Source organism: Martes martes, assembly GCF_963455335.1.
Source record: "Martes martes genome assembly, chromosome: 4".
Classification (NCBI taxonomy): Eukaryota; Metazoa; Chordata; class Mammalia; order Carnivora; family Mustelidae; genus Martes; species Martes martes.
This window is the reverse complement of record NC_137891.1, coordinates 54,151,780-54,163,378: the sequence shown is the minus strand read 5'-3', so window position 1 is coordinate 54,163,378 and position 11,599 is coordinate 54,151,780.

The following is an 11,599-nucleotide window of genomic DNA, read 5'->3' as shown; positions in this document are numbered from 1 at the left end:
TTGACTTAGAAGCTCTTGAGAAACAGTCACTTACCATGTGCTCTTCTGATGAGAGTCTATTTGGAAGGTGAAAGTACACAAATCTTATTTTGCAGCCAAGTGGCCAATTTTATTTTTCTTTCCATCTCTGATTCTTATGATTTTATTACGCCTCATGATATGTGTTCCAATATTCCCCTCAACCACACTTTAAGGAAGCAAATAGAGTAATTCCATGAATACAAAAACAACCTGAGCCTAGAAAGTCATAGGAACACTCAACTAAACTCCAAAAGAACAACTGAGGGTGATTTTTTAAAATTACATCTCTGAATCCATCTGACCAAACCTAGGGGGCAGCTATGGATCAAAATGATGGATGAACAGGCAGATGGCCATTCCCCATAAATAATTTCCTTGCAGGACTTAGAAATGACAGTGATTGAGAAATGACATGCTATTTCTCACATGAGCTATTAGCTCAGACAACACTTTAACATTCCTTTTTTCTGCCTCTATCACCAGGGCAACATTTCAATATACAATGCTAGTCTGGAACTGGCATTTGTTCTGAAGAAGAAACGTTCATAAGCGGCTCTTCCTGAACAGCTTCTCCGGTGAGGAGATGGTTCACACGCCTTTGTTCCAGGCATCCATCCTCCAGTTAGTTTCCTCAGCATCTGACTGATGAGAAGTTCTTCCAATCACGCCAACACTAAGCAGGAAGGAAGAAAATTTATCTTTAATTGACCTTCTTAGTGGAGAATTAGAACCACCCTTTCCCCATAATGCAAGTCCCTCCAAAACCCAAAGGGAGGGGTGGCAATTAAAAGTTTAAAGCTTCAGGCAGAAAGCAAGTCATATGACCACAAGGTTGAAAAGTATGCCATGTAGTCAAGCATTTAGGGCCCTGGGAATGAGGAGTAACCCAAGGGAGGAAACCTCTGCCCATGTGGGAAAATTCTCAGATACAGACCAGAGAGAAAACTCAAAGTTTCTCTGTTTTCATAAGATACCCTAGCCTTAAACATGAAATGCAGTGTTTCTTCTTCATGAGAACCTAAAGAATCCATTATCCTAGTGCTCTGCCTTTCACATGAGTAATTTTCTTTCCTTATTTGCATCTACTCAACCAGATATGTGGGTCTTCTAGCATGACTTCTAAAATACAAATTAAAACAAAGAAGACTAATAATAATCACAGAATAGACATAAAATAAATATAATTGTTCTATCTTGCCTTCATTGATTTTTTTACATCTTATTTTTGAAGAATCCAAGTCCACATGTATATCTTTGCAAATGCTGTGCATAGGTCAGTAACCTTTACATTGAAAATATATTGAAATGGTTTCTGTGTACCTGTCTCTTTCATTAGAGTATAAGCTCCTAGTTACAGTATCTATGCCTTATTCAATTTTGTGGTATGGCATAAGATAGTGTCTTGGAAATTTTGCCTCTGTTTTTAAACTGTTTACATTTAGATAAGGCCTAACATGAAATTTCTTTTATTTATTTATTTATTTATTTATTTATTTATTTGACACAGAGAGAGAGAGAGAGAGAGAGATCACAAGTAGGCAGAAAGTCTGGCAGAGAGAGGGAGGGAAGCAGGCTCACCACTGGGCAAAGAGTCCAATCCCAGGACACTGAGATCATGACCTAAGCCAAAGGCAGAGGCTCAACCCACTGAGCCACCAGGCACCCCCTAACATGAAATTTCTATAGTCAAATTCAAAATGAGTTTAAGCTGACATTATTTTAAATGAAGGCACTTGTGTCTGTTAAATACTGAAGAAAACATCTAGCTTTGGTACAGAAATACTTGTATGAACTTTGACCTTTATTTTTTTTCTTAATAATTTTTTTATTATGTTAGTCACCATACAGTACATCATTAGGTTTTGATGTAGTATACCATGATTCATTCATTCCAGGGCTCCATGCAGTAATAACCATCACCAGGCTCACCCATACCTCCACCCGCCTCACCTCTAAAACCCTCTGTTTGATTCCCAGAGTCCATAGTCTCTCATAGTTCATCTTCTCCTCTGATTTTCCCCCCTTTGTTTTTCCCTTCCTTCTCCTAATTTCCTACATGCTATTCCTTATGTTCCACATGTAAGTGAAACCATATGATAATTGGCCTTCTCTGTTTGACTTATTTCACTTAGCATAATCTCCTCCAGGTCCACCCCTGTTGATGCAGATGTTGGATATTAATCCCTTCTGATGGCTGAGTAATATTCCATTGTATATATGGACCACATCTTCTTTATCCGTTAGTTTGTTGAAGGACCTCTTGGCTCTTTCCACAGTTTAACTATTGTGGACATTGCTGCTATGAACATTGGAATGGATATGGCCCTTCTTTTCACTGCATCTGTATCTTTGGAGTAAATACCCAGTAGTATAATTGCTGGGTCATAGGGAAGCTCTATTTTTAACTTTTTGAGGAACCTACACACTGTTTTCAAAGTGGCTGTACCAACTTGATTCCTACCGAGAATGTAAGAGGGTTCCCCTTTCTCTACAACCTCTCCAATATTTGTTGTTTCTTATCTTGTCAATTTTTGCCATTCTAACTGGTATAAGGCGGTATCTCAATGTGGTTTTGGTTTGAATTTCCCTGATGGCTAATTATGATGAACATTTTTTCATGTGTCCGATAACCATTTGTATGTCTTCTTTGGAGAACTGTCTGTCCATGTCTTCTGCCCATTTTTTGACTGATTATTTGTTTTTTGGGTGTTGAGTTTCAGAAGTTCTTTATAGATCTTGGATACCAGCCCTTTATCTGTAGTGTCATTTGCAAATATATTCTCCCATTCCTTGGGTTGTCCCTTTGATTTGTTGACTGTTTCCTTTGTTGTGCAAAGGTTTTTATCTTGATGAAATCCTAAAAGCTCATTTTCACTTTTGTTCCCCTTGCCTTTGGAAACATGTTTTGAAAGAAGTTGCTGTGGCTGATGTGGGAAAGGCTACTGCCTATGTTCTCCTCTAAGATTTTGATGGATTCCTGTCTCACATTGAGGTCTTTCATCCATTTAGAGTTTATCTTTGTGTATGGTGTAAGAGAATGGTCAAGTTTCATTCTTCCTATATAGCCATCAAACTTTTCCAGCACCATTTATTGAAGAGACAGTCTTTTTTCTATTGGATATTTTTTCCTGCTTTGTCGAAGATTATTTGATCATGCAGTTGAGGGTCCATATCTGGGCTCCCTATTCTGTTCCATTGATCTACAACAAAGATGGGATTGTAAATTAGTGAGGAAAAGATGGACATTTTTAAATGACATTGGAATAAAGAATAGCCATTTGGAAAAAGAAAATTGAATTTTCATCTCACACTGACTCCAAGGAGATCCAAGATCTAAAATATAAAAATTAAATTAAATTAAGGAAATTATGCAATGGAGAAATAAAATAAGGGTAAATTTCTTTATGACTTGGAAATTGGAAAAATATCCCTGATTTGCAATTTAAAAACAATAAAAAGAATAATAAGTTTACTAAACTAAAATTTTGAAAAAACTCATAAAAAAAATCATAATCAAAAACAAAGGACAAACTAAGAAAAGATATTTATAACTAATATCATAGACAAAGGGATGATATTTTTATGACATGAAGATATCTTAAAAATTGAGACAAAAACCAAACAACAACCATATAGAAACAGGGGCAACCAATGTAAACAAAGAATAAACAGAAGAATGAAACATCTAACAAGTTGCTTAACCTCAACCATACCTGAACATTTTATTAAGATATCACTTCCAATTGGCAAACATCCAAAATTTTTACAATATCTATTTTATTTTGATAGAACAAACCCATGGCAGGTAAGAATACAAAGAGTTAACAGTGATAAAGGGGGATGTGACAGTAACTAAAAGAACTACTTACGCATTTTTTTAAACTCACTTCTAAATATTTGTTAAAAAAGGGCAAAATTATGAAATATGAAATATTTTATGTACAAAGTTATACTTTGCAAAATTATTTTTAAAAACCAGGGTGCCTGGGTGACTCAGTCAGGTAAGCGCCTGGCTCTGGGTTTTGGCTCAGGTCATGATCTCAGAGTCCTGGGATCCAGCCCTGAGGGGTTCTGTGCTAAGCCAGGAATCTGCTTGAGATTCTCCCCTCTCCTTCAGCCCCTCCCCCCAAAATAAATAATTCTTAAAAAAATATATTTTTAAAACCAAAAACAGGAAGTCACCCAAATGCTGGTTAAATTAATTATGGTAAATTAAATAGTATCTAATCATAAACAGGACTGAAGAAGATTGTTATACACTGATATGAAATGATCTCTAAAATATATAAAGTAGAAAAAAACTCAGAATAGCATATATAATATGCTATCTTTAGTATTAGTAAGAATTTTCATTTATTTAGCAAATTACATTTGTAAAAAGAATTTTTTTGTGTTAAACTTATACTAATCACAACTTGTTACCAAAAAAATGGATAGCTATAGAAAAAGAGAGGGAAGATGATGGAATACATTGGAATTGAAGCAAGAACCCTAAAATATGAAAACAAAAAGAAAAAATAAGCCTAATTATTTATCTAGTTAGAGACATAAACACATACCCACAAAAAATTGTTTTTCCACATAGTGTTTTGACTTTTCATACTTAATGGAATAGGATATATTTCATGGACAAATAGAGTTCAAAAGAAATTTTAACAGTAGTCTATTTGTTGGTAATAATATTGATGTTTATTTTGACATTTATGTATATATGTAAATATACAATTAAGTTTAATATTATTATATAGTAAAATGCAAGAGAAAAGTAGAAAATCAAAAATTTGACTTAAATATTTTAATGCTAAATCTGAGTTTGAAATATCATTATAAATTCATGATTTTTTCCTCCTTTGAAAAAATACAAGCGCCCTAGTTCTGTCCACTGAAGAGACCTAGAAGTCATGATAGCCAAAATAATACTGAACACAACTAGCGTTATGCTTTCCAAATGCCATTTCCTTCTAAAAGGATTCAGGAACTTCAGAGGAAGACTTGATTCTAAGTGTGGATCTGTAAATATACAAGATGAACATTTTGCTGTGTCAAGGAGGAAGGAAATTGTCAAAGTCAAAGAGTCATTTCCAAAGGCTTCACAGTAAGCCAACATGAAGGGGTACCTATTGGCCAAACTTGAAATGATTTGACTGTCAAATACAATAATGAATGTAATTGTTTAAAACATTTAATGTAGGTGTATTTTAAATGAGTAAATAATAAGAAAAAAGAAAGAAAGCCAAAAAAAATCTATTTAATAGACATTTTTAAAAATCTTACATCAAAAAATGTCAATTAAAAGGATGAAATTGAGTGTCCATCTGCCTTTACTATTTCAGAGATCCAAAATCATTCTTCCTCTTCTTTTTTTTTAAGTTTGTTTGTTTATTCATTTATTTGTTTATTTATTTGACAGAGAAAGAGCACATGCAAAGCAGGGGAGGGTCAGAGGGAGAAGGAGAAGGAGACTCCCCGCCAAGCAGGAAGCCTGATGCAGGGCTCAATCCCAGGATGCCCAGATCATGACCTGAGCCCAAGGCAGATGCTTAATCAACTGAGCTACCCAGGCGCTCCCCAAAGTCATTCTTCTTAATTAGAGAAAGTTCTTCTTTGTAGTATAGTGTGGATGAATTTATGGGATTGTAATGTAGAATTCTTAAAAACCTGTTTTATACCCTGAAATGAAGTAATTGATTCAAACCTCATCAATAGATGAAATCATTACATGACAGAGGCCTTTACAATGGAGGGAGGGACCAGGCTGCCACCACCCAAAACCCCCTGACCATTTGTGGCATCACAAAAATTTAGACAATGCATGCACCTTAATGTGTTGTGATATAAGGCATCCTGTGCCACCTGTGAGAGATTCTTACCAAAGAGTTTGGGGGAATTACAATGAAGGGAATAAGACACACCCACGAATGGAGATACCCAGAACATTACCGGCAGCCATTACCCAGAAATTTACATACCACACACATTCCACAGTCATAAGCGTTTTTTGAAAATAGCTGAAAATGCCCTCTTCCCTGATTGCTGTCAGTCAGCTCCAGGACAGGTAGCTAGCTCTCTCTGAGATCTGCAGGCAGAAGGAAGGAAATAATAAAGAAAAAAGTACAAATCAATAAAATATGAAACAAAGTACAATTGAGAAAAAAATCAATGAAACCAACAGTCAGAATGACCCAGAAAAAGAGAGCAAAGATACAAATTACCAATGTCAGGAATGAAAAAGGAGACTTAAAGAGAAATCTGAATAGAGATTACAAAAATAATAGGGAATTAATGAACATTTGCATTGTTTGAAAAACAAAGAACTCTATGTATGATACTTATACAAATACACTAGAAAGGGGATGCAGATGGAATGAGAGTCATAGCTTCTGGCTTGTCTGAAGATTCAGGACCTCCCAAGAAATCTGAACTTTCCTGGGTGCATGACTTTTTCTCCTCTCTTTAGAAAAGAAATAGAAATCCCATAGAAATACACACAATAAGCCAAATCAAGATGTAAGAAGAGCTTCTTATGGAAAAAAAAAAATATATATATATATGTGTGTGTGTATATATATATATATATATATATATGTGTGTGTGTGTGTGTGTATATATATATATATATATATATCTTCAAATTGAGCCCATAGCTTGACTTGGAGAAGTCCTACTGAAAAAACACTGCTTAAAAATAGCACATAGTGAAAAAAGAAGGACAGCCTGGATCTCTTAGTCAGTTAAGCAACCAACTCTTGGCTTCCACTGACCATGTCAAGGTGGAGAGATTAAGCTCCATGTCCAGCTCATCAGGGAATCCACTTAAAGATTCTGTCCCTCTGCCCCTCCCACCACTCGCTCTTGTGCACACACTCTCTCTCTCTCTCTAAAGTAAATAAATCTTTAAATACATAAACCACCCAACCCAGAATCTTCATTGATCTATTAGCCTAAACTGAGGAAATAAGATGAATTAATAATATTTTAAAATTTTTACTTTTTAAAAATCCAATTTAAGGGTTCCTGGGTAGCTCAGTGCATTGGGCTCTGATTCTTGATTTCAACTCAGGTCATGATCTCAGGGTTTGAGATAGAGCCCTGTGTCAGGCTCCAGGCTCAGTGGGGAGTCTGCTGGAGACTCTCTCTTTCTCCCACCCCATGTCCCTATGCTCTTCCCCACCCCCTGCTCACTTGCACTCTCTCCTCAATAAACAAATCTTTTAAAATAATAATTAATTAATTAATTAAAAATCCATACTTAAAGAAAGTCCCAAGAACAGTTAACTCCTATATGACCTTCACCTATAACATTTATACATTTTATACATCTCTCTCCTTTCTCTCTCTCTTTATATATGTTATACATACTCATAAAAATAATAAAATAATTATTATTTAAAATGCTATACCATTTGAAAGTTGATTACAGATATTACGACCCTTTATTTTTATTTTTTTAATTTTTGACCCTTTATTTTTAAATACTTCCATGTTTATCTTTCAAGAATATACTCTCTTATATAACCTCAATGCAGTCATCAAACTCAGAAAAATCAATAGTAATATAATGTCACAATAGCATAAACTATACTTCTGTCACATACATCCTTTATATAATTTTGTTCTTGACCTAGAATCCATTCCAGAATCATCCATTGCAATTAGTTGTCATGTCTTTTCAGCAGTTACTCATCAGTCTTTGCCTTTATGACATTGATATTTTTTAAGAATACAAGTGTCTTACACACTCTCCATCAGTATGGGATTTTTTATGTTTTTGTCACAATCAATTTGTGTATGTTTGGCAGGAATGTCAAGTAAGGATGATATGTCCTTAGTGTGTCGCATCTAGAGGCACATGATGCTTATTTATCACATTACCAGTGATGTTAACTTCGATCACTGGGCTCAGTTGGCTTCTGCAAGGTTTCAAGGTTCCATGTAAAATCATCAATATTTCCTCTGTAATTAGTAAGTAATCTGTGAGGAAATACTCTGAAAGAGTTTAATTATCTCTTCCCCATCAAACTTTCACCTAGCAGTTTTAGCATTTATTAATGATTCTTGCCTAAGTCAATGATCACTATGGTAATTGCAGAATGATTTTTTTTCCAACTTTATCTTCCCTTCTACATTAATTATATAAAATTCCATGATAAAGAAGAGCTTTTCCTTCTCTCCCATTTATTTTCCTATCATCAGTTGAGACCCAGGAATTCTATTTTATTTAATGAATTCTTAGCCATTGCTGCTATATGTGTATCGATGCTCAGATTGCCCCAGATTTGGTCATTAAGATTTCTTCAAGCCAGCTCCTGTGCCCTTTTTATAATATCCATTAGTTTTAGAACTTCCTTCTGTTGGGGTCCATTATCAAAGGAGTGAAACTGATACAAAGTGAAGGTCAAGCAAAGCTTTATTTCATGCCAGCACCGAGAATCAAACCTACCCGCCAGGGCGTCTCTTACAGAGAGAGCGACAACCCCCAGCCTCACAGACTAGCTTTTATAGAGCAAAGGCCATGTGGTTGACCCTGGCCAATGAGATTGTAATACACAGAGAAAGTTGCATAGTCATGCTAGGTCACACACAAGGGGCCAATTGAATTACAATCTACCCTATAGTAGCTATTTGAACTAGCCTATCACTTTGGTCAGAACTGGCACTCAAGTTGGTGCCAGAAAAGGCGGGGCCCATATTCTTTGGTGGTTAGGGAGATAGTATGTGTGCTTTACTGATTGGATGCCTCCATCTGGCCTGACTAGTCCTTGCATCTGGGCTCTGTTATCTCTGCCTAACCTGACCCGTTCTTGTATCTGGGCTCTGTTATCAGGGACTGGTTGGCTACATTTTACTGGCTTCCCAGACTTGTTTCTAAGTAAATTCCTTGGGGGGGGGGGGGGCAGGGTCATTTTAAGTTTACTGCACCAGCAAAAAATGGCTGTTTAACCGAGATGGAGTAGCTCTGGCTAAGTAGGCCCTTACACTTCCTTTTTGACTCAGTAATGTGCTTCAGACTCATCTTGAATTTTCTCTGTCCCAGCCCTGGAATCAGCCAAGTCTCTAAGGTATTCAGAAACCATTACATGGTTTGTTTAAATCTATGTAGACTGTTTGTTCTCATATCAATAAGTTTATGTCTCCTCAATATACACTCTCAAGGAAACTTCTTCCTATGTAATTAGATGGCTTTTTCATGCTGACTACATAAAAGTGTGGCAGATATTTTGGCAAGATCATCCTGCCCAAGCTCCTTTTAGTGGAGAATGGTATTTCAAAACCAAACTCTGGGAGCACCTGGGTGGCTCAGTTGTTGAGTACCTGCCTTCAGCTCAGGTCATGATTCCAGGGTCCTGGGAATGAGCCCCACATCAGGGTCCCTGCTCAGCAGGAATCCTGCTCTCCCACCTCTCCCCCTGCTTCTGTTCCCTCTCTTGCTGTCTCTCTCTATATATCAAATAAGTAAATAAATAAATAAAATCTTAAAAACAAAAACAAACTCTGGGTGCTAGCTGTTCTCATTATACCAGTGTATAATTGCTTCTGAGTGCATTGAGTAGATAAAACTAAGAAGCACAGGCTTTTATTATACATATGGTGTATTTTAAATCATGAATTAAGAAATGCATATATATTTTTATACTATGAATTTTTATGTGTCTAATTCCAATCTAATACCACAATATTCTTTTCCACCTTCCCAAATTCCACATTTGTATCTCTCTTCTGCCACAGAGGCAAACTGGCTCCCAACAATAAGGTTACATTAATTCAGTTTCTCACTCATAGGATGTATGTACAAAATGATTCCAGAATTTCCACATCCATACTATACAAACAAGAAATAATTAAGAAATGTTCAAGATTTTGTTTTTTGGATTTGGGGGTAGTTGTTTCAGATTTGGGCAAGGGGTTTACAGTATTGTTGTCTTTAAACTGAGGGTATAGAATCAAAGCACTGTGTTTAAAAGTTGTGAGGTAATGGTATTTAAAATCAGAACAGTTAATATTTATGGAAGAATTTAATCCTCCTTATCTTAAAGTTCTATCCTAGCCTTAATTATGATATAATGTGCATTACAAAATCCCCATAAATTCTCATTTTCTTACTGACCAACCTTATCCTTACCACATTTTGACCTTATCAGGTGTTTTCAAAACCTAGCATCATATACAATCATATTCAACAGGTGCAAGCTTTATTTCCTAAAGAGATACCAATGAACACATCCCTGTGTAATACACAACCAGTAGACTGGTTACATAGGGAAAGACCAGTGAAAGTCAGTTTTAGAACTGTATTGAAAACAGAGTCATTTCAAGTGTTTCAAACCACTAATGCTGTTCTTAAATTCCAGAATATATAATCCATGCATTTATTCCTCCCAAAGCAAATGTACCAAGGAGTTTATAATCTAGATAACAATTTCCATTGGAGGTCTAATTCAGAAACAGGAAATTTATGAAATAAAATGACAATTACAACAGACAATTGCCATAGCTAATAAAATTGCCAAATGTGGAATTTCTTATCTGGTCCAGATCCTCCTAAAGAGTATTAACCCAAACACATTTAATGCAAAATCAATTGAACTCTAGGCCTCCCACAATTATATACCTCAAAGACCTCATGATCACCAATAGAATGTCAAAAATGGAAAGCGACAGGTCAGTAATAATGTAAATTATAATTCAACTACCTTGTCATAAATCAATGCAGACCATCACATCATTTGTTTAAAACTACCGAGGATGTTCTTTGCAATTAGACCAATTACAATTAGGAAGCAACTGGTACCAGCTGATTATTTTTATGCTCTCTCAATATACATTCATGGGACTATTTTTCCTATATAATTAGATGGACCTTCCATGCTAATGATATCAAAATATGATTTACACTTTGAGAAGATCATATTGCCTTTCTAAGTATTCAAGACAAATCCCTCTACATCTCATACTTTTGGTGAGAAACCTGGCTAGGCAACTTATCAGAAAAGATCCAAGACATCAGATATCATGAAAATGTCGTTCTCAGACTGAAATGTGTGATCCCCAATTTACAACAGACTATAACTATGTGACAAATAAAAGAGCTTAGGCTTTAGAAGTCCACTCAACCCGCAAAAATTTGTTGGCTAGAGTAGTTCCAGCCAATAAAATTGTCCCTGACTATTTACAGGCCAACCAAATCCTGAGTCAATACAATAACTAACACCTGGGAAACACTTCAGGAAAAGTGGAATCATTTATTTGGCAGGGTGGGGGGCGGCGGTGAGGGGTAGATAAAGGGACATAGTTGTTAAGGTTGGCCAAATTGATCCATAAGACTTATACCCCTTGTTGGTTCTGGGCAAATTAAAAATTAGGTACAAAGTGGGATTGCAAATACATCTTGCCTTTTCTACTGAATCATATGCTTAAAAATTACCCCACTGCCACTATGCCAGAGTGACACTTGCTGGTGCTATCACCATTAAAAAAAAAAAAAAACCCTGAAGCTATTACAGCTCACTTAGCCCACTTTGGACAAAAGGACAACAGTATTATTATAAGAGAGAAAAGGTGCAGTCAGTTTGACTAAGGA